The 21,268-nt window shown below is 51.8% G+C and overlaps 1 protein-coding gene, 5 non-coding genes and 2 pseudogenes across 6 annotated transcripts in view; 3 read left to right on the forward strand and 5 right to left on the reverse strand.

Annotated features, from left to right (window-relative positions):
* The window catches only part of LOC137166149 (small ribosomal subunit protein eS8), a 125,117-nt gene that overhangs the window by 11,674 nt on the left and 92,175 nt on the right, over positions 1-21,268 (reverse strand). The gene's annotated exons all lie outside the window — the stretch shown is intronic.
* Positions 1,045-1,166, reverse strand: LOC137166228 (U5 spliceosomal RNA; annotated as a pseudogene).
* Positions 6,581-6,744, forward strand: LOC137166226 (U1 spliceosomal RNA). The gene has a single exon (XR_010923593.1). It is a non-coding gene; the product is annotated as a U1 spliceosomal RNA (small nuclear RNA).
* Positions 7,457-7,572, reverse strand: LOC137166223 (U5 spliceosomal RNA). The gene has a single exon (XR_010923591.1). It is a non-coding gene; the product is annotated as a U5 spliceosomal RNA (small nuclear RNA).
* Positions 13,352-13,515, reverse strand: LOC137166237 (U1 spliceosomal RNA). The gene has a single exon (XR_010923603.1). It is a non-coding gene; the product is annotated as a U1 spliceosomal RNA (small nuclear RNA).
* Positions 16,127-16,281, forward strand: LOC137166217 (U1 spliceosomal RNA; annotated as a pseudogene).
* Positions 18,806-18,921, forward strand: LOC137166221 (U5 spliceosomal RNA). The gene has a single exon (XR_010923589.1). It is a non-coding gene; the product is annotated as a U5 spliceosomal RNA (small nuclear RNA).
* Positions 20,605-20,720, reverse strand: LOC137166227 (U5 spliceosomal RNA). Its single transcript, XR_010923594.1, has one exon. It is a non-coding gene; the product is annotated as a U5 spliceosomal RNA (small nuclear RNA).

Genomic DNA, 21,268 nt, shown 5'->3' on the forward strand with positions numbered 1-21,268 from the left:
GCAGCATCCCCTCAGTAACACACGGTGACCCTGCCGGCGGCTGGGCAGCGGCACCCCCCGGTCCCTCCGCCCATTGCACCGGCCCGACAGAACCGCGATTCCGAGCAGCGACACCCGGGACTCGGACCAAACCCAGCCCAGAGGCCGGGTTATCGCGTCCATGCGCGCAGTGCATCATGGGTATGCTAATGAGCCTTCCCGGCCGGCCGGCTCAGCGCCAGGGAGGCCCCGCCTCCGAGCTGCGGCTGCAGCCCCTGGCACGCGGCTCCGCCTCCTTCCCGGCTCCGGGCTGGGCGCTGCTCGCTCCGCTTGGCGCGCGGGCGGGGCCGGGGCAAGGGCCGCTGAGCCGCCCGGGGCGAGCCGGGCCGACCATTGCACAGAGCCTGCCGGGGATCCCAACCCGCGCCGCCCGCCCGGGGCGGCAGAGAGCGGGCGGCTTCTCCGCAGCCCCGCCGCACCCGGAGCCGGGCTTCCCCAGCCTGCAGCCCCCGCGCAGCTCGTTAGCCCGCCCGCCCCCGAGCTCCGCGGCCCCCACCCCGCTCCTGCAACCCGGCCCCGGCAGACATCGGCTCTGGCTGGGCAGCCTTTGCACCAGCAGCGCCGGGGGTGGAGCGCAGCCGGGTGCCACGCCCCGCCCCGCCCCGTCAGAGGGACCCGCCCTCGGGGTGCGGTCCGGTGTCGCACCCGGCTGCCTGGTCTGTGTAAACGAACGTCTCAGCCTCTGCTCCCTAGGGGCTTTACCTTCCCAGACACCAGAGCTGGCTAAGGGAGGCTACAGACACATTTATTTCAACTTCCCTGGGGAAATGGATGTGATACAAAAACAGACACCTCAGTGCAGAGATGATAAAAGCTCAGTTAAATGCAGGCGCTATAACCCATCTAATTATCTTTCTTTCTGACAAAGTGGGGTTCTGCCCACGAAAGCTTACGCCCAAATAAATTTGTTAGTCTTTAAGGTGCCGCAGAACTCTCGTTTTGCTAAAAACAGACAAACACAGCTACCCCTCTGGAACTTATCTTTCTTTTGCACACCCAGGGGCAGTTTCACCTCAGTGAAACCTCAAGAATTGGGATATAAACTCAGAAATGCTCCTGTCCACGGAAATCCTTAGTAAAAGACAAAAAACTTTTCGTTTTAGGAGCTGGGAAAAAAAGCAGAGCATGAAGAAGCCCAGCACAAAACCTCCTGCAGCACTAAAGCACCAGGCTTTGAGACCAGGATGACCCCACCTGGTGCTGGGCCAACCAGGGAACTTGCGATACACATTTATTGGCCCATTGAAACCTGAGTTTCATCATTGGAACCAGGAACTTGAACAGCGACCCCAACCCGCTGAGCAGGGACTCGCTTCACGGTGCGCGACAGACACATCATGGATGCGTTTGCAAATGGCCCTTCCCATCTAACACAAAGGAGCCTCTCCTAGGTTCCGGGCTCTGCCAAAGTCAGCCGCAGCCCCCTGTGTATTGCCTGGGGAACGGCGGATACAGCTCTCCAGACGCAGATGCTGCGCATCTCCGAATATTCCCCAAGATACCGAAAAGAAATAAATCTGGGAGACTTAAGCACCAAGTGTCTGTAGCACTTACTGTGCCCTGGCCTGTTAATATCCCTGATCGAAAAGTGAGCCCATCAGGTCCGGCTTCAAGCACAAAAAGCTGCTGGGAAATAATTAAAAGGAAATGAAATTAGAAGGTAATAAGGAAAAGAGGAGGTTCTTTTAACAGGGCTGTGTCCATTTGATGTCTTCTCAGATACAAATCAAGTTAACGGCCTATAAATGATTAATCAATTATCAAAAATAAGGTGGGAAATTAAAATAATCGCAAGTGAAGTCTAAGGCTAACATCATTTACAACAGCCATACAAGCTAATATGAGTGCTCTCTTTTACATCATGAAATATTAGTAGAGAAAACCTGCAGATTGAGCTAGAGTGTATGCATAAAAATAACCTCGACTGAGGATCCGTTAATATCCCAAATCCTTAATTTGGAAATGAAACAACGCACGGAAGAAGAGAGAACATGTAGAGAACTATCAGAAAATGTTTTGTAAAAAGCACATTACAGAAGCATTGTCTGGGCAAACAACTAAGGTTAAAACATCCACTGCACCTGGGAGCAGGATTAACAATGGGTACAAAAAACATGTAAGTTCTTCAGCGAGGAGTTTCCACTGAGTGATTGGAGTCTGAATGGCTGAGCAATTGAGGTGAGTGTAGACAGGGAAAGTGATTGAACAATTGGTCTAAGTAAGGGATGTTGAAACATGATGAAGAAAACACCAGCCTCATCTCAAACGTTTGAGGGAGGAAGAACGGAGAGAGGATAATAACTTACCACTCAACTGGCCGAAGAGGAGTCCACCCTGATAACTTTGGAGTCAGCCCACCTCAAAGGACAAAATCTGATCAGGCTTGCAACAATGTGGGTGATTAAGGATCACGCCAAATGCAGATGCAGCATGACAGAGCAAAAACCCATAGACCTACATGAGATCTTTTTCCTATAAAATGGGACAGAAAGATGAAGGCTGGAGGTTCGGGTCTACATCACCAACCAGCCAGGAGCACCAATGCACGTTGGCAGAAGCTTGCTCCTCACCCTCGTGCTACAGTCACCTGGCCAGTGACTACCACAAGCACCAAGAGGCTGGTAACTATAACATCTGTGAGACCCCTATGTATGCTTGTCTGTCTCCCTGTCTGCGTCTGTCTGTCTGTGTGTATGAGTGTGAATGAAGGTACCAGTTGAAACGTGTCAATGAAGTATACTTTATTAACAAGAATCTCTGTATTTGCAATCACTAAGTAAAGCACAATATTGATATTGTTACAGTGTTGATCCTGTTTTCCTGGTATTTGCATTATTGATACTATTGACCACGTTTTGTATTCACAAGAAGTATGGCTTGTTGCCTTATCCCCTGAAAAAGATCCTGTGATATTTGTTATTTGAATAACACTTTCAGGGAGTTGGATCGCCTACACCCATGGGAGAAGCCCGGCTATAGCACATCTAAGCTGAAGTGCCATGGCAGCCCAGCCCTTGGCCCTTGGGCTGTCTCATCTTATTGCTGTCTGCCACTGCAAGGTGGCTCTGCTGCAGCCAAAAAAGCCTCCGGGCAAAGGCAGAGGAGCCAGAGAGCTGAACCCGAGAGCCGGGCAGGCACTTGCAGAGACGCCACTCAGTACCGGGCTTCCCAAATGTCTGCCCTCCTCAAGGGCTGCTTCCTTGGAGGCCCCCCGACTGCATTTGAAAATGTATGGGAGGATGATGGGTGCACTTCTGGGACTGGCGCCGACTAACAAAGGGGGGGTCACCAACCCTGGCTCTGCCACGTCTCCCAGAGCTGCCCGAGGGGCAGGTGCATCCCAGCCCAGGGTTCTGAGAGCCATGAATTAGGATGGGACATCGAAAACCCTGGCTCGCCAAGTGTGCTGGGTGGTAGCTGGTATGTGTGTCCCCAAGCAGTTACTGTGGTTACATTGAACCCTCCGTGTCTGCTGGCGAGGATGAGGATGGAGTCCTGGACGGCCTTAGCCATGGAGTGGAGCCTTTCTCTGCCTCTCTGTGCTTGCAGTTGTGGTGGAGGGCAGGGTTATCTGGGGGGGGAGGTGGAAGAAGGGCCAGAGCAAGGGCAGAGGGGGCTGCCATGGGGACAGGATACATGGGGAAAACGCGCTGCTCCATTAAATATTTCAGAACATTATCACTGAATAGGGACTTTCTGTGTTGACTTTTCAACATTTCTGCTGCAAACAGGCAAGCTAGAAACTGACCTTTCTAGAGCATCCAGAGCCTGGCTGGATTTACACAGGAACAACTGCTTTCAATCCCCAGTTATTGTGGGGCACTGTACACTCATTGGTGTATTTCTGCTCTGCAACTTGCCCTCTGTATAACTCCCTATGGGTATTTGCACACTCAGGGCCCAAACATGATTTTTTCAGGCCCAGTACAAACTTGTAACACAGGCCTCCTCCCACACACATCCCACAATCCCTCATCCCAGACGTACAATCTAATGAGCCATGAAAAAAGTTTGAATTCTGAAATTACTGTTACATATTCTACATTTCTGAAAAATGTCCTACTTTGCTATTTTTGTTTATCACACCAAGCCTGAGAGTCCTACAAGTTTTCTGACTATTTTGTAACTTTTTGGTCATTATGAAGGTATTATATCCTGTCAATGTCTTGATTTTTTTATTCTCATGGACCAATGTGACTGCAAACATTTTATAATTAGGCCAATTAACTTTAAAATTTTATTCTTCTGGCCTTTTTCATCGCAAAATCATGACTTAGTCCCCCAAAACTATAATCTGAAGAGTTCCAAGCAAGTTACCATTGTGTGGTTCACCAATTAGATTCTTATCTCCTGGAATGCTAGACCTTGTGAAGCAAGAAATAAGGTGACATCCAACAACCTTTCCAATATTTCTTTCCATTTTGTAGCTTCTGTTAATATTTATTTTTGAATCTCACTGTCCACTGCATGTCCACCTGACAGCGACGGCTGTAACTGCTTCCACTGGCAATAGCAAGTTTTATGTTCTATGCTCTTTTCATGTTCAGGAAGTTTAGCATAGCCGCCGAAATTGCGGTGGGTGCTCTATTTTTCAGCGGATGGAGCTATCTGCCGTCGAAATACCCTGTCTTGTGTCGTTTCTCAGTGGAGACTAGTATGTTCCAAGAATTCCGCCGGTGGGTAATTCAAATGTTGCCTGCCGGCGGAGTAGAATTTGACACCCCTGATTACCTGGGTGCACACCCTAATGAAAATTTGCACACCTCAATGAAATGTGCTGTGCACGCCTATGAAGTTTAGTATATAGTTTACACCATTTTTTCATAATTGGTGAATACCCTTTATTGTTTTTCCAGCATACTGCGTTAAGCCTCCCTTCAGGAAACAGTCGACATGGAAAACAATACAGTGCTTGGTTGGTAGCACTCCAAACAAGCCAGTCTCTTGGTATCTCTTGTTGGAAGGTTTATGTTTGAGAAGAATTTCAGGAAAATTATGCCCATCAACATCTTTTGGCATTGACTTTGCTAGGTTCTGCATTTCTTCAAAAGTCAGGACACCAGATAGAATCTGTTCTGTTTTCAGGCCACAAGCCTGGATCTTTGAAAAGACAAGAATCAGATCGTGTAGCACTGCTCTCTCCTGCTTCTTGTAAACCTTCTGAATGTGGCGGTGCTAATGGTGGTACTCCCTGGCTATCTTCAAGCATTAGATTGGAGTCACATGAGGCATGTTGTGACAGTTTTTCTTGGTCATCAATTGTCAGTGCCACAGACACAGTCTCTATATTGAAATCATTTTCATCTTGATTTTGTTCATCTGCTTCCCTAGTTAGCATATTGCCTGATTCTTGCCTGCATTGGTGAGGATAATTGCTTTTGCAGCTAAAATATACTGGGCAAGACTGACTGCAGAAAGGCCTTGTCTGATCTGAAAAACAGGCGGATAGATTGGTGTCCTTTAGCTTCTTTGAGTTCCCTTTCTTTTACCTCCTTACGTTTCTGGCTGCCTGATTTGTATTTATAGCCACCACCAGACATGGCAGTATGGGGGGTGTGTGTGACTGTGAGTGGATTAGACACTTTTACGTATATTTTGGGCCTGCAAATCCTACCAGAAGCAGCAGCAGCACTGGCTCCTGCTGTCTTATGGTGCTTTGCTTTGCACCTCCCACCAGCTGTGCCTCCCTCCTGCCTATGCACAAGGATCTCTGGGACTGGTACTTCTTGATCTGGATAGGATAGACCATGTCACAGAGAGGAGCACAAATCTCTCTGTCTCTCGGTCTCAAACGACAAATCCTAGTTTAACTGCACAAGCACACACTCTCTAGGCTAGAGACGGCCCTAGGTTGAGCTAGCCGGCCCAGCAACTCACTGTTCACAATGCTGCTTGAGACTGCGCTAACACCGCTTCTGATCCACTCCAGCAAATCTCACAAGAGCTGGACAATAGACACAGGGAAATGAGTTTCTATAAATATCCTGAGGCATGATCTACAATTTAGCCTCAATTTTTTCTTCACGGTAATGGGGATTGCAGCCCGGGCCAGGCCCTCCACGGCCTCCAGCCCCAATAAAGCATACCCTCCCCCTCCCACAATGTGGGGCCCTGTGCACACTGGGCTACTGCCGGGGATTTCCCAGCACCACCCTGGGCCCAGGGGCCCCAGGACCGAGCGGCACTTCAGGCGGGCGGGGAGGGTGTGGGGCTGCCTGGCTCGCGCAGCTGAAGAGGCGGGGCTGGCAAAGGGTGGGCGCGGGGCGGGACAGGCTCGGCCGGAGAGGCGGAGCCATGTGAGCCCGTATGCAGATCTGTGCTCGAGCAGAGCATTGTGGGATCAGAAACAGGCTGCAATTAGGGCCCAGATTTGCCATCTGAGGCTCGGTGTCGAGAAGGTCCCAGGTCGGACTGAGTCAGAGCAGCAGGCAGCAGATGGAACCAGCGGGGCTGGGGATGGTGGGAGGTCCGATCCGGGCGGCACCGTGTGTTTTGAGTTGGAGGCGAGCGAGGGCGGGGGGCGGTCGGCGGGCTGTATCTCATACTTACCTGGCAGGGGAGACACCATGATCACGAAGGTGGTTTTCCCAGGGCGAGGCTCATCCATTGCACTGCGGGTGTGCTGACCCCTGCGATTTCCCCAAATGCGGGAAACTCGACTGCATAATTTGTGGTAGTGGGGGACTGCGTTCGCGCTCTCCCCTGTTTTTCCTAGTTAAAGAAAAGAACTTAAGAATTAATGGTGTGTTACTGTTTCTCAAAATGCAGAGAATTCTTGCTCGTGAAAACAGACAGTGTTATTGTGTGCTGTATTCTGCGAAGCCAGTTCGGTGATTCCGTCGCGCTGTCTCATATGTCAGCGGGAGCTGCGTCATCGCATTTTCCAGACTGTTTTGCTCCTTTTTCTTTTCATATCATTAGTAAGAGAATGGTCTGCCCGAGAGGCACTTTTCCATGGTGCCAGTCATTTCCTTCTCTGCCCTGTTCTCTCTCTGCAGGCATATCTGCACTAGGAAACTATCACCAGCACAACCCCGGAGCCTCAGGTCCCCGCCACCGAGCACCGGGCTTCCCTCACAGCAGCTAGGAGCTCCGAGTTCCCCGCGCCAGTGAGTCCCTGACACGGTGGCCCCGTGGCTCGGAGCCAAGAGGCCCCCGCAGCCGCTGACAGCAGCGGGGCCTCCCCGCAGCCGCTGACAGCTGTCGGCCCCCGCGGCAGCTGGAAAGCTCGTGTCTCCTACCCCGCTGCTTAAAAGTGTATGAGAACTACTTTACAAACATACCTCTGAATCGCGCGTAGGCAGCTTCCTTGCTATTCAACAGCCTAATAATGAGCGGGCAGTGTCACTTCAAATCATTAGAGTACTAACACACCTTCTTTCTGAAACATTTTATCTGTTTTTTAACATTATAAAGTAGCTTCACCGAAATGAAGCCTCAAAAAATTGGGTACAAACTCGTAAATGTTCCTCTCCACGGAAATCTTTAGTAAAAGGCGAAAGATTTATACGATCTGAAGAGAAACCAGAATATAACACACACCCCAAAGAGGCCCTGCCCGGGCAGCAGCATCCCCTCAGTAACACACGGTGACCCCGCCGGCGGCTGGGCAGCGGCACCCCCCGCTCCCTCCGCCCATTGCACCGGCCCGATAGAACCGCGATTCAGAGCAGCGGCACCCGGAAACCAGAACTAACCCAGCCCGGCGGCCGAGTTATCGCGTCCTTGCGCGCAGTGCATCACGGGTATGCAAATGAGCTACCTCCCGGCTCCGGGCTGGGCGCTGCTCGCTCCGCTTGGCGCGCGGGCAGGGCCGGGGCAAGGGCTGCTGAGCCGCCCGGGGCGAGCCGGGCCGACCATTGCACGGAGCCTGCCGGGGATCCCGCCCCGCCCCCTGCACTCAGCACCGCCCGCCTGGGGCAGCAGAGAGCGGCCGGTTTGTCCGCAGCCCCGCCGCCCCCGGGCACTGCCCCGGGGCCGGGCTTCCCCAGCCTGCAGCCCCCGCGCAGCTCCTTAGCCCGCCGAGCTCCGCGGCCCCCGCCCCGCTCCTGCAACCCGGCCCCGGCAGACATCGGCTCTGGCTGGGCAGCCTTTGCACCAGCAGCGCCTGGGGTGGAGCGCAGCCGGGTGCCACGCCCCGCCCCGCCCCGCCAGAGGGACCCGCCCTCGGGGTGCGATCCGGTGTGGCACCTGGCTGCCTAGTCTGTGTAAACGCATCAGCCTCTGCTTCCCTTTCCTAAGGGCAAAAGGTGCCTCCAAAGGGAAACTACAGCCCGGAAGCAGTGGGCCACGCAATGGCTGACGTGTTCTGGGGAGTCTACAATAGGGTGATCATCTTCTCAGTCTGAGCTGACATCCCCAAAGCAGAAAAAAGAGGAAGATCTGTAGAAGAAAGGAGTTCTTTTGAAGCAGAAGCTGCACAATTCATCTTCAGACCAGTCGTCTGTCAGTTCAGTCTTTTAGTTGGTGTAGTTTCTGCCTCTGCTGTTAAACTGATAAGAACAGATTTAAGTTATGGAGCTAATATGCTCCCCTCCACGCCCCTCCCCCATTATCCTAGTATCCAAGCATCTTCCTAATCTTCAGTGTAGTTCTCCCATCCTCCCCAAGACTTGTGCAAGGTAGGCAAGCGCCATCAGCCCCATGACACTAAACCAGCAACGATTAAACAACCAACGTGCTAAGGGTATGCCTTCACTGATGGCTGCAATATGGCGGCCCCATCAGATCGATTTATCCAGACGGATCGAGCAGAAGTGAAGACCCACTCAATCGATCCGGAAGTCGATTTAATAAAGCCACCTCCACAAAAAGCGTAGCGCAGCATCGACGGGTACGCATTTCCCGCTGGCGCAGGCGTAGTGGAGATGGGTGCGCAGAACAGACTTTAGGAAGTCGACGTAAGTTATGCAAGCTGCTCTATGAAGCTGCATAATTCCCATCAACTGCTGGCGAATTTGCCAGTGAGTATAGACCAGGCCTAAGTGACCTTTAAGCTCAACCTTTAAGAATGTATTAGGGAAGGATTGAAATAGTAAACAGGGCCATTTCTTATAGATAGCTAACAGTCACATTAGAGAGACCTGAGTGTCTGAAACGCAAGTTTGTATTGTCCAAGAATTAGAAGCAAATACAAATTGTATGTTTCTGTGTTTACCTATATTTGTTAGAAGCTTCACAATGTGATCTCTGCTACCTGACCAACTGGGATCTGATATTAGTGCATTCAGGAATTGTGTGACACAACACTCGTTCAATAATGACAGAAAGGCTTTAATTACTACACTTACAAAGTGCATGCCCAAACCAAAAGTCCAGAATATAGTAGCTGTAAATGCAATTTTCCTCACCAATGCAGGCAAGAGGCGGTGGTTTCAATTCTTGACAGCTTCTCTGAGAACTTGGGTCTGTCGTCTCAGAAAAAAGCTGGGCGAGATGACAGTTCTGTGTGTGGAATGATTTCTCAATCTTGAAGTGCACTTGCTGCTAGGATTGCTTCCCTCTTTATACTCTTCAGTTTAGTGTTTTCCAAGCATTTTTGGTAACTACATGAGAGAACAAAGGAAATCCAAACACAAACAACAGGGGAAAGACCTACGTGTTTGTGCTCAGTTCAGATGGTGTTAGCCAGACGGATTTTGTTTAATCAACATTCCAGCACTTGTTTGTCACAAAGTTCCATCCTTTCCTAACAAAAGGGGGTTGGAGTTTGCTGAGATGAAAACTGAATAATACCTGAGTGGTACCCATCAAAAGACAGAATCAAAAGGTATCCTTGAAAAATATGGAGCCACTGAGGTACAGGTGAGTTAATTACAGAAGATAATTTCATTAGAGAGGCTGATCAGTCCAGGGGGGCCATTAATCACAGGAAATATGATTGAAATATGATGAAATACCGGGCATGCTTAACGAAGAAAACAGCACGTGTGTGATGCAATAAGAAGCAATCACTTCTTTTCAAAAGGGATTCCAGCCACCGCCATTCTTTTGCAATATGCTTCTTACTTTTTGGGTTCCGGGATGCCTGTCCATGGCTAAAAGCCCCTCCCCCAGCCTAAGGGGAAGAGCTACTGAGCCCAGGACTCAACTGATTACGAATGAAATGAAATGAAAAAAACAGGAACAGGCGTGAAGGTCAAAGAGCTACATGGAAGGAACCTGAAGGGGAATATGCTTCTTATTAGTAATATTTGGTAGCTTAATTTTATAAGTAGGCCCAGCCCCATTTGAATTTCATGGTCTACATCTCATTAACTGGTAGATGATAAACTTCTCTTCCTGTCTCTTCCTATGTTCTATTGATTCAGAGATCAAATGGGAATATTAACAGTTAGATGAAACTTCTATGTAATAAATTCATAGTCTATATTTCTCCTTAAAGTTTGTAGTAAACTGTCTATGAACTGCTGGAATGGTTACCTGCCTTATGCTAATCAATGCAACTAATCCCTGTGTGTATATAGGAAATAGGAATTGACTTCAAAGCCACAATGTATATTCTCTATTTTTGGTCTAAGGGATATCTGTCATGACCTGCTGTCAAGAGGTTATCTGTAGTCTGCCAGAGAGCTATGAAAGAACTTTGGGTCCTGACCCTTTTTTCATTTCAAATCCGCTTGAACCTTATATGGGGAGGTTTTGGGTCACAAGACTGAGATCCTCAGCTCCAATCTGGATGACCCTGCTATTTCTCATGGAAGAATTTATGTAGACTCTGCACATGGACGCCTATTGGATTATGACCTATGGAACTGATTCGTAAAGAACTTTTTGCAACTCAGTAACTCACCATCTCTACTATGAAACTGACCTAAGAACTTTATTTGTATGTAACTATAATCGCTCTTTCTTTTCTTTTTAATAAATCTTAGTTTAATTAATAAGAATTGGCTGTAAACATGGATTTGGGTAAAGTCTGAAATATTAATTGACCTGATGAGTAATATGTCTGATCTCTTGGGATAAGTAGAACTTTGTATATGGTGAACAAGATTTTAATCCTCACCCTATTTGACTTGGCTGTCTGGATGGGAGACGAGGGCTGGACCGGTTAAGGGAAAGTGTATTTTTGGGCTTCTTGGTAACCAGTAAGATATGATAAGAACTGTTCTGTTGCTGCCTTTATAAATCTAATTATTAGAGCAAGCCTCTAGCTTGGGTGACTGTTTGCCCCTTTCTATGTATTTTGTCCTGATTTAGCGTTCTCAGGAAAGTCCCTATCTAGACATCCTGATTACAGCTGTTAGGGCTTTTCTTGTCAGGCCCCTTTTTCTCAGTTCTCAGATCTGTTCACAGACAGAAAGCAACAGGCCACAGCCTATGAGTGGTGCGTGAACTGCCTGTTCAGGAAGGCTACCCCGCAACCACCCCTCTTCTGCCAAAAGCTCTGCCCCTCACCCCCACCAAACCCTGCCCAGGCCCCTGTGGAGGCGAGAGGAGCCCCTTCCCAGCTGGCCTGAGTCCCAGGCCCCTCCCCCAGGCAGCCAACCTGGCTGGCCCCAGCCCCAGGGTGTCAGGCCAGGCCAGGCGAAGCAGCCCAATCCCCGGCGCACTGGCTCCAGGCCTACCTGGCTCGAGCCCTGGCCCGCCCATCCTAGCATGGGTCCACCTGAGCCCCGGAGCCCCGGCCTGGGCCAGGCAGCCCCAGCTTCGAAGCGTTAAGCCGAGTGCCGCTTCAGGGCAGGGGAGAGGCTGGTGAGCGCAGCAGCAACTGGTGCAGGGCCCTGGGCTGTGTGGGCCCAGGGGACACAGCAGGAGGAGACAGGGCCACCCATGCCGGAGTCCAAAGTGCAGGCAATGCTATGTTTATTGGGGCTAAACAAGCAGGCATAAAACCACGGCCCTTCACACCAATAGGGCTTCTTTTCCCATAACTAGCTTTATACGTTGGTAGAGTGTCCTTCCCCCCCAACCAAAGCTCTGTACATCTGTAGCCCAAGATCCAGTGTGCTTCAACAGCAGCAGTGGGAACTACAAGTCGTGGACTACAAACTATGGCACGTTGGGAGAACTTCCTGGCAGGAGCCAGGAAACACCCTCGGCCCTCCCAGCAGAAAGTGTCAGCACTCTCTGAAGCTGGTGGGAGCGTGTAGCAGGCAAGCAGAGAGAAGGTCAATGGACTGTAATCCTGTTCTATGATTCCTTGCAGAATAAAGCCAAAAGGGGCTTAAAGAACTCAGTCCAGTAGAGCCCTGTCTGGCTTCACCCTGAGTGGCTGCAGAGCATTATTCCTGTGGGACTCTGCACAGACAGTGGACCAAAAACTTCTCCAGCACAGGATTGAGACTGCCTCGTTTCCATAGCACAGATGTGCTCTGAGAGATGAAACGCTATGGTGCCCCGGTGCCGGCAGCAAGCCTGCATCCCAGAGAAGTGCTCTCCAGACACCAGTTAGGCCATTGGTTCTCAAACTGGGGGTTGCAAGCCCTGACCCCGGCCAGGCGCAGGACTGTGAGCCTCCCTGTTTCCTCGTGGCAAAGGAACATGGGGGAAGAGATGAGCAGTGACACACAGACACTGTTTACTCCCCCCCCCCCAACATTCCTTTGTGCGCCCACGGAGATCGAGGGTGAGCAAGCGAGAAGCAACGCCAGGGCTTCCTTCATCCAGGTCACTTTCCGCACCTGGGCTGTGCTGTGAAGCATCAGGAGCTGCGGCTCTCTGCCCTCCCCTTACACAGCCCACATGGGGAAAGTGACCTGGATGCAGGGAGCCCTGACATTGCTCCTCAGTCCCCCCCAGAGCCACCTAGGTGTGCATGGAAGAGCAGCTTTCAAGGTAGAAGCGAGCAGCACCTAGCATGCAGGGCAGGTCTGTTTCCAAAGACAGGTGAAGGAGCAGGGGAATGCAGGGGCTAGGGGCAAAGCAGGAGTGGGGATTTCACAGGAGCCAGGGGCAAGTGCCCACTGGGCAAGGAGGGTCACACTCAAAGGCTTAAACGAGAGTCCAGTAGCACCTTAAAGACTAACGAATTTCTCTTGCTGCATGAAAGAGATCACTAATGCAAAACGTCTGAACCCATCCTCTCACCAGCGAGATGAGAACAGAGTGCAGATACAGTGCGGAGAAAAAAACTGCAGACAGGAAAAAAAACAGCTACACAGACAAAAAGATCACTACACATAAAAATATCAAATATACCTCTGTAAGTGTCTCAAATTAAAAACACTGTAATGTACCAGCTTCAAAAAACACTACGTCGCTGGGTTTTCAAGAGTAGTATCCCACGGTGGTGTGCAAACGGCAAGAACGACAAAAGTTAACCTACAAACACGAACTACTGATTATTCTTTTCTTTAACCATAAAAATCAGGGGAGAGCGCGAACGCAGTCCCCCACTACCACAAATTATGCAGTCGAGTTTCCCGCATTTGGGGAAATCGCAGGGGTCAGCACACCCGCAGTGCAATGGATGAGCCTCGCCCTGGGAAAACCACCTTCGTGATCATGGTGTCTCCCCTGCCAGGTAAGTATGAGATACAGTCCGCCGACCGCCCCCCGCCCTCGCTCGCCTCCAACTCAAAACACACGGTGCCGCCCGGATCGGACCTCCCACCATCTCCGCCGCGCCTGTGCCGCCTTCCTCACGCTGCTCTGACTCGGTCCGACCCGAGGCCTTCTCGCCACCGAGCCCCAGATGGCAAATCGGGGCTCTGAGCGCAGCCTCTTTTCACTCCCACAATGCTCTGCTCGAGCACAGATCTGCATACGTGCTCATGCGGCTCCGCCCCTCCGGCCAGGGCCTTCCTGCAGCCGGCCTGCCCCGCCCCGCGCCCTCCGTTTGCCGGCCCCCCCTCTTCAGCGGCGCGAGCCCTGCAGGCTCACGAGCCCTCCCAAGTGTCGCTCGGTCCCTCCCGGGGCCCTGCTGGGCCGCTCTCCCCGAGCCGGCCGGGCGGACGCTGCAGCGCAGAGCAGGGAGCGGCTCTCCGGGCTGCCTCTGTCACCCAGCGGAGGCGGGGCCCGTCGGTCGGGAGGCACCAAGGAGGCTTCAAGTCTCCGACAGCCCCCAGCCCGGCAGCCCCAGGCGAGGAGGACCAAAAGGACCTGGGGAAGCAGGAGGGAGCCGGCAGGAAGGGGGGACCCGTCTGTCCCGAAGACAAAGCATCAGCCCCCAGCCCCCTGCTCTGCCACAGACTTCCTGGGTGACTGGGGGCAAGTCACTCAGTCTCTCTGTGCCTCAGTTTCCCTGTCTGGGAAAGAAGTCTGTCGCAAGGGCTGCTGGTACAAACTTTAGATTTGTGTAAGCATTACAGCCGGTGTATAGAATTTTGGGCCTGCTTGAAAGCGGAGGTGTTTTGGGACACACGTGTAGACAAAGAACAGAACACAGACACTGTGTTACCCTGACCTACCCACAACCAGATGGGTTTTCTATGAGTGGAGGTAAGGGATGTCATTAAAACCCTTCGAGATGTAGTGGGGGATTGATCCTCTTCAAGACAGATGCCATAGCCAGGTCAAGCAACCGGTTGGGCGGAGCAAGGGCGTAAAGGGAGGTGTGAGAAAGAAACACTAAAGGCCATAAAAATGACCCTGGCCAAAATATAACTTCCCTCCGTACCCCTCCCATGGGGTATAAAAGAGGTGGTCCAAAACCCCCAGACTCAAGACCCTCCAAAATGGAATATGGGCATACATTGGAAGGGGTGGTACCAGGGGAGCACTCTAGGTATAAAGAAGAAAGAGGGGAGAGGGAGCTCTATGGCTGTGTAGCCTCTCCTGTCTGCTAGCCCAACACGAGGGCGTTCAAGACAGGGAAAGTCTGCCTTGTGACTTTTTACGCAGCTTTGGGAAACAGGGCCTGAGGCTCCTGTGTGTGCTCTGTGTTGTGTGTCAGTGTGTATTCACCTCAGACCAGATCCACCCACCAGGAACAAGGCTTTATTCTGCAAGGAAACATAGAACAGGATTATAGTCCATTGGCCTTCTCTCTGCTTGCCTGCCACATGCTCCCAGCCTCAGTCAGTGTTGAAACTTTCTGTTTAGGGAGCAGAGGGTACTTTGTATAACGCAACCCCCTGACAAACTGCCACAATAACTGAACCCCGAAACCAACAATCCAGTGTTGTCCTTTTGCCTCATTTAAACTCCTCTCAGCGAATGCCATTAGCTAGGCGGCAGGTTAGATCGGCAGAGCTGTGTCGCTCAGCAGTGTGTTAGTCTTTTTCACACCTCTGAGGGCAGGTCTACACTACCATTTTAGTCAATCTAACTCACATCACTCGGGTGTGAAAAAGACACCACCCTGAGCAGCACAATTTAGAGCAACCTAAGCACTGTCCAAACTGGCGCCTCTCCCACTGACATAGCTGCCGCCTCTCATGGAGTAATGACAGGAGAGCGTTCTTCTGCCGTCATATAACATCGTCACCAGACGCTGGTTCCCAAGGTGGCACCGTTGCAGCCAAAAAAAGCCTCTGGGCAAAGACAGAGGAGCCAGAGAGCTGAAACAGAGCCGGGGCGGGCACTCAGAGATGCCACTCAGTGCCAGGCTTCCCAGCTGTCTGCCCCGCACAGGCAGGGCTGCTTCCATTGAAGAGTGGCAGCCTCAGAGGCCCTCAACTGCCTCTGAAAATGTATGGGAGGATGGAGAGGATGGCGGGTGCGTTTCTGGGATTAGTGCGCCACTTACAAAGGGGTCCGCCACCCTTTGCTTTGTCATGCCTCCCAGAGCAGCCTGAGGGCAGGTGTGTCCCAGCCTGCGGCTCCGAGGTCCATGAACTAGGAAGGGACATTGAAAACCCTGCTGGCTCGTCAAGTGCACTGGGCAGTAGGTATGTCACCAAGCAGTTGCTGCGGATGCACCAAAGCCTCCACGTCTGTCAGTGAGGAAGAGGATGGCACCCTGGATTGCCTTGCCCCTGGAGCAGAGGCTTTCTGTGCTTGGGGGAGTGGCAGGGGACAGGTTGATTGTGGGAGGGAGGAAGAAGGGCCAGAGCAAGGTCCCAGGCAGGGCCGTGGCAGGGCAGCATGTGGCACGCGGGGCCAATGTGGGCGGAGATGGTGGGAAGTCCGAGTTGGCCTGCACCGTATTCTGGGAGTTGGTGGTGAGCGAGGGGAGAGGGCGGTCAGCGGGCTGTATCTCATACTTACCTGGCAGGGGAGACACCATGATCACGAAGGTGGTTTTCTCAGGGCGAGGCTCATCCATTGCACTGCGGGTGTGCTGACCCCTGCGATTTCCCCAAATGCGGGAAACTCAGCTGTATAATTTGTGGTAGTGGTAGTGGGGGACTGCAAAGACAGATAAAGATATCAGCTGTGATCTTTTGTTTTTCATTTCCTTGTGTTGTTATTGGGATGGCTAGTTATACATTTGTGTATTTATTGTTTGTTGCAAGTGTTTTGCAACCATCCTGCATTAAGCGGTTTCTGACGTGAAGAACACCTCTGACTTTCCTGCTGGCACTTCCTTTGTCTGTTCTTCTCTATTTGGTTCTCATTTCTATGACAATATCTGTCAAAAATCTGTCTCACATGAAGCCTGGGAATCCCATCTCCAAGATGCAGGCTGATCCCCTGTCCCTGCATCGGAATGGCTTTTGCTGTCCGTTCTCTCCCTCCGGCACGTCTGCACTATGGAGACTAGGCCGGTACAACCATGTGGCAGAGGAGGTCTTTCTGTCGCTTTTGGTGCACTGTCTCCTGAACGGCGTTAGCTAGGCTGGGAGTTTTGTCACCAAGAAATGGGTTTGTCTTTTACACACCCCGAGAGACAGAGCTATGTCAACGTAACTGTTCAGCACACACCAAGAATCAGGGCTGGTCTACACGGGGAACTTATTTCAACACAACATCATCAGTCAGGGGCGTGGAAGGAAGAATTCTTCCGTAGACCTAGCTCCTGCCTTCCAGGGAGGTCTACACAGATGGAAGAAGCCCGGCTTGCATCTAGACTGAAGTGCCCGGGTGGTGCCACCATAGCAACTTAAGGGGAGTGGTACACTCAGAGAGACCCTTAGGCTCTCTCTTCCTAGTGCTAGTCTCCACGTCCCAACAAGGTGGCAAAAAAATCCTTGCTGGCAGACATGGTCCTCCCCGACCTTACCTAAACCATCCTGGGCCACACAATCTTTGATAATCTTTGTTTGGTCCAGGACCGCCTGGAGCTTGGGTGTAGGAATGGTCTGTCATTCGCCCTCCTGTCCCTGGACCAGAAGGTGAACCACAAGTATTTCCTGGGCATTTGGCTTCGGGCCCCAGTTTGTGGGCTTTCTCCAGGTACTGTACGCTTCCGTGGGCTGTTTGATCAAGCTCAGCTGGCCCCTGAACAAACCTGTCAGTTTCAGGTGACCATGGATCAGGGCTGTCCACAGTCAGGCCAGCTGTACACTGCGGCCATTGAGCCTTTCCTCCCTCTCCTCCGTAGGAGGTTGATTGATTGAGTTGGTGCTCCGTGAGCCAAAGTTGCACAGGGCGCTCCTCATGGTCCCAAACCCCGGGTGACCTGATGCAAGTGGAGGCCAGCCAGGCCATCTACTCATTGGCCTCCTCTGACTGGGTCACTTGGGTCAAGAGCTTTGGCCTGAGGGTCGGGGACAGGTTGCAGGCAAGCTCCCTCCCACCCACACTCCAGGCCCTCTGGTGAAGCGCGGGGGCTGCTCCTTTATCTGGGCCTTTACCTTTCCGCCACCCCTCCCCCTGCCAGAGAACTGGCAGGGTTTGGAGGTCAGGGTGGCTGTGGAGTGGACAGGACGGCTCCAGTGTCTCTCCCTGTCGGGGAGGATGCTGGTGCTTAGCCAGCTGGTCCCGTCCATGCACTGGCAGTGGCATAACACCCTGAGCCTGGCCCTGGGTACCCTGGCCTGCCTTCAGAGCTTAGCTCTGGAGTTCTTTTGGCCAGGCCTGCACTGGGTCTCTGCGGGAGTGCTGAGTCTTTCCCTGGAAAAGGGAGGACAGGGCCTGCTCTACCTCTGTAGTCAGGTCCGTGTCTTCCACCTCCAGACCCCGCAGAGACTTCTCTCTGGTGCATGTGCCCAGCACGGAGCACACTGGCACATGCCTTCCTCCACCGCCTCCGAGGGCTCCGGTAGGACCCGCAGCTCTTTTATCTTCCCTGAGACCCCGCTGAGGTGCCCGTCTTCTACCAGGCTGGGTTCTCCCTGGGTCCCAGGGCCCACCGGAGATATCAGCTGGTGGCTCCTCCATAGAGCCATGCACAGGGGCGTGCACCCAGCGCGGTTAACGCCTCCCCCCAACACTTGCCACTTTGCCTCCCGTAAGGCGTACCCCTTTCCCCCCATGGGGGTCCTGCAGACCCACCCAGCTGTGTTGACCCAACAGGTCAGCACCGCCCCGCACACGCCAAGGCCAGAACATCCCAACGCTTGTTAATTAGCTTTAGCCAAGCTCAGAGTTCTGGGGACCTGAGGAACGATTTTTGTTAGTCTGGCGGCCGGCAACACCGCCCCGCCCCCGCCCCCGGCCCCGCCCAGCCCGGAGCCGGGAAGGAGGCGGAGCCGCGTGCCAGGGGCTGCAGCCGCAGCTCGGAGGCGGGGCCTCCCTGGCGCTGAGCAGGCCGGCCGGGAAGGCTCATTAGCATACCCATGATGCATTGCGCTCAGGGACGCGCCCTTCCCCTCCCTCCCCCGCTGGGCTGGGTTTGGTTCGGGTCCCGGGTGCCGCTGCTCGGAATCGCGGTTCTATCGGGCCGGTGCAATGGGCGGAGGGAGCGGGGGGTGCCGCTGCCCAGCCGCCGGCGGGGTCACCGTGTGTTACTGAGGGGATGCTGCTGCCCGGGCAGGGCCTCCTTGGGCTGTGTGTCATACTCTGGTTTCTCTTCAGATCGTATAAATCTTTCGCCTTTTACTAAAGATTTCCGTGGAGAGGAACATTTACGAGTTTGTACCCAATTTTTTGAGGCTTCACTTCGGTGAAGCTCCCCAATACGGTGAAAACAACAGATTGAGTAATCTAGAGTTCAATTGAATAATGTTTAAGTGCTTTGAAGTTTTCGTTGTTTGTATTTAACTCTTGTGGCAGTGCAATCTTCTGGGAAATAGGTTTGTGTCCAACTTACAACTTTCTCTGCTGCCAAGCAACGTTAATGACCTGAAATCTATCAATTAATACAAGTACAGCTTGTTAGATGGAAATTAATATGCACTGTCACAAGAGTTAAATGCCTGCAGGCAACATGCGGACTATTTAAAAACACTATAATTAGAGGCACGGATTAAATGTAGACACTAAAATTAAAAAAGAAGAGCAAAAGGATGCCACCATGGCCAAACAGTGGCGTAATAGAGGCTATTAAAGGCAAAAATAATCAATCTGTTCAGCTTTGGCAATTAAAGCCTAGTGAGGATAATAGGAAAGTGCCCACCTCTGGCCGGTTTAGTGTAAAAGTATAATCAGGCAGACCAAGAAAGTATCGGTAACTTGCTAAAGACACAAAAACTAACATTAAGGCTTAGTTGAGCTACACCAGAAGCAGGCAGCCAGCTAAAGCCTCCATCCCAGCTGCAGCTCTGGCCCTGGCTCCTGGTCCCTGACTGTGGCTTTGGCCCTGCTCCTGGCCCTGCCTACCGATTGTGGCTTGTGAAATGGAAGTTGGCGAATAGCAAGGTCTCCCAGGAGCTGTACTGAAGCTGTGCTATTCAATATATTAATAAACGAGCTGGAAAAGGGAATGAACAGTGAAGCGACAAAGTTTGCAGATGACACAAAAATATTCCCAAATTATGTCCAAAGCTGACTACTAAAGTGTTACAGGAGATTTCACAAACCGGGGTGACTGGGCAACAAACTCGCAGATGACCTGCAATGTTGCTAAATGCAAAGTAATGCACCTTGGAAAAAATAATCCTAACTACACATCTAAAATGATGGGTTCTAAATTAGCTGTGACCTCTCTAGAACGAGCTCTTGGCATCACCGTGGATAGTGCTCTCAATGCATGGCAGCACAGAGGTTACCAGAATGTTAGTAGCTATAAGGACAAGGATAGGAAAATAAGAGAAAACATAATGCTACTATATAAATCCATGGTGCACCCACATCTTGAATAGTGTCCAGTTCTGGTCACGCCATCTGAAAAAGGATAGAGTAGAAATGGAAAAGGTTTGGAGAAGGGGAACTAATATGATCAAGGGTATGGAGTGGCTTCCATATGAGGAGAGATTAATATTAATGCTGTTCAGTTTGGGAAGAGATGACTAAGAGGGAATATGAGAGAAGTGTATAAAATGCTGGTGTAGAAAAAGGGATGGGCTTATTTATCTTTTCCTACACTACACAAAAAAGATGGAAGAGTATCACCCAATGAAATTAACCTATGAACCACATTGTCAAAAGTATAAAAAAAATTAAAAAAGAACGAGTTAAATTAACGGAGGAGATATCAATCGATAAAATTATGAATCAAGACAAGAAACGGATTTTGTAACCTAAGATTTCACAAAACCTTACAGGAAAAATCTGAAATTACTACATCAGTCACCCATCAGCTTCATAACCACAAAACTGTCTATACGGGTGGCAAATAATGAAAACTTCAAAGCACTTAAACATTATTCAATTGAACTCTAGATTACTCAATCTGTTGTTTTCACCGTATTGGGAAGCTTCACCGAAGTGAAGCCTCAAAAAATTGGGTACAAACTCGTAAATGCTCCTTTGCACGGAAATCTTTAGTAAAAGGCGAAAGATTTATACGATCTTAAGAGAAACCAGAGTATGACACACAGCCCAAGGAGGCCCTGCCCGGGCAGCAGCATCCCCTCAGTAACACACGGTGACCCCGCCGGCGGCTGGGCAGCGGCACCCCCGCTCCCTCCGCCCATTGCACCGGCCCGATAGAACCGCGATTCCGAGCAGCGGCACCCGGGACCCGAACCAAACCCAGCCCAGCGGGGGAGGGAGGGGAAGGGCGCGTCCCTGAGCGCAATGCATCATGGGTATGCTAATGAGCCTTCCCGGCCGGCCTGCTCAGCGCCAGGGAGGCCCCGCCTCCGAGCTGCGGCTGCAGCCCCTGGCACGCGGCTCCGCCTCCTTCCCGGCTCCGGGCTGGGCGGGGCCGGGGGCGGGGGCGGGGCGGTGTTGCCGGCCGCCAGACTAACAAAAATCGTTCCTCAGGTCCCCAGAACTCTGAGCTTGGCTAAAGCTAATTAACAAGCGTTGGGATGTTCTGGCCTTGGCGTGTGCGGGGCGGTGCTGACCTGTTGGGTCAACACAGCTGGGTGGGTCTGCAGGACCCCCATGGGGGGAAAGGGGTACGCCTTACGGG

This window comes from Emydura macquarii, unplaced genomic scaffold (assembly GCF_026122565.2).
Source record: "Emydura macquarii macquarii isolate MOO-44397 ecotype Brisbane River unplaced genomic scaffold, CSIRO-AGI_Emac_v2 contig_2805, whole genome shotgun sequence".
Classification (NCBI taxonomy): Eukaryota; Metazoa; Chordata; order Testudines; family Chelidae; genus Emydura; species Emydura macquarii.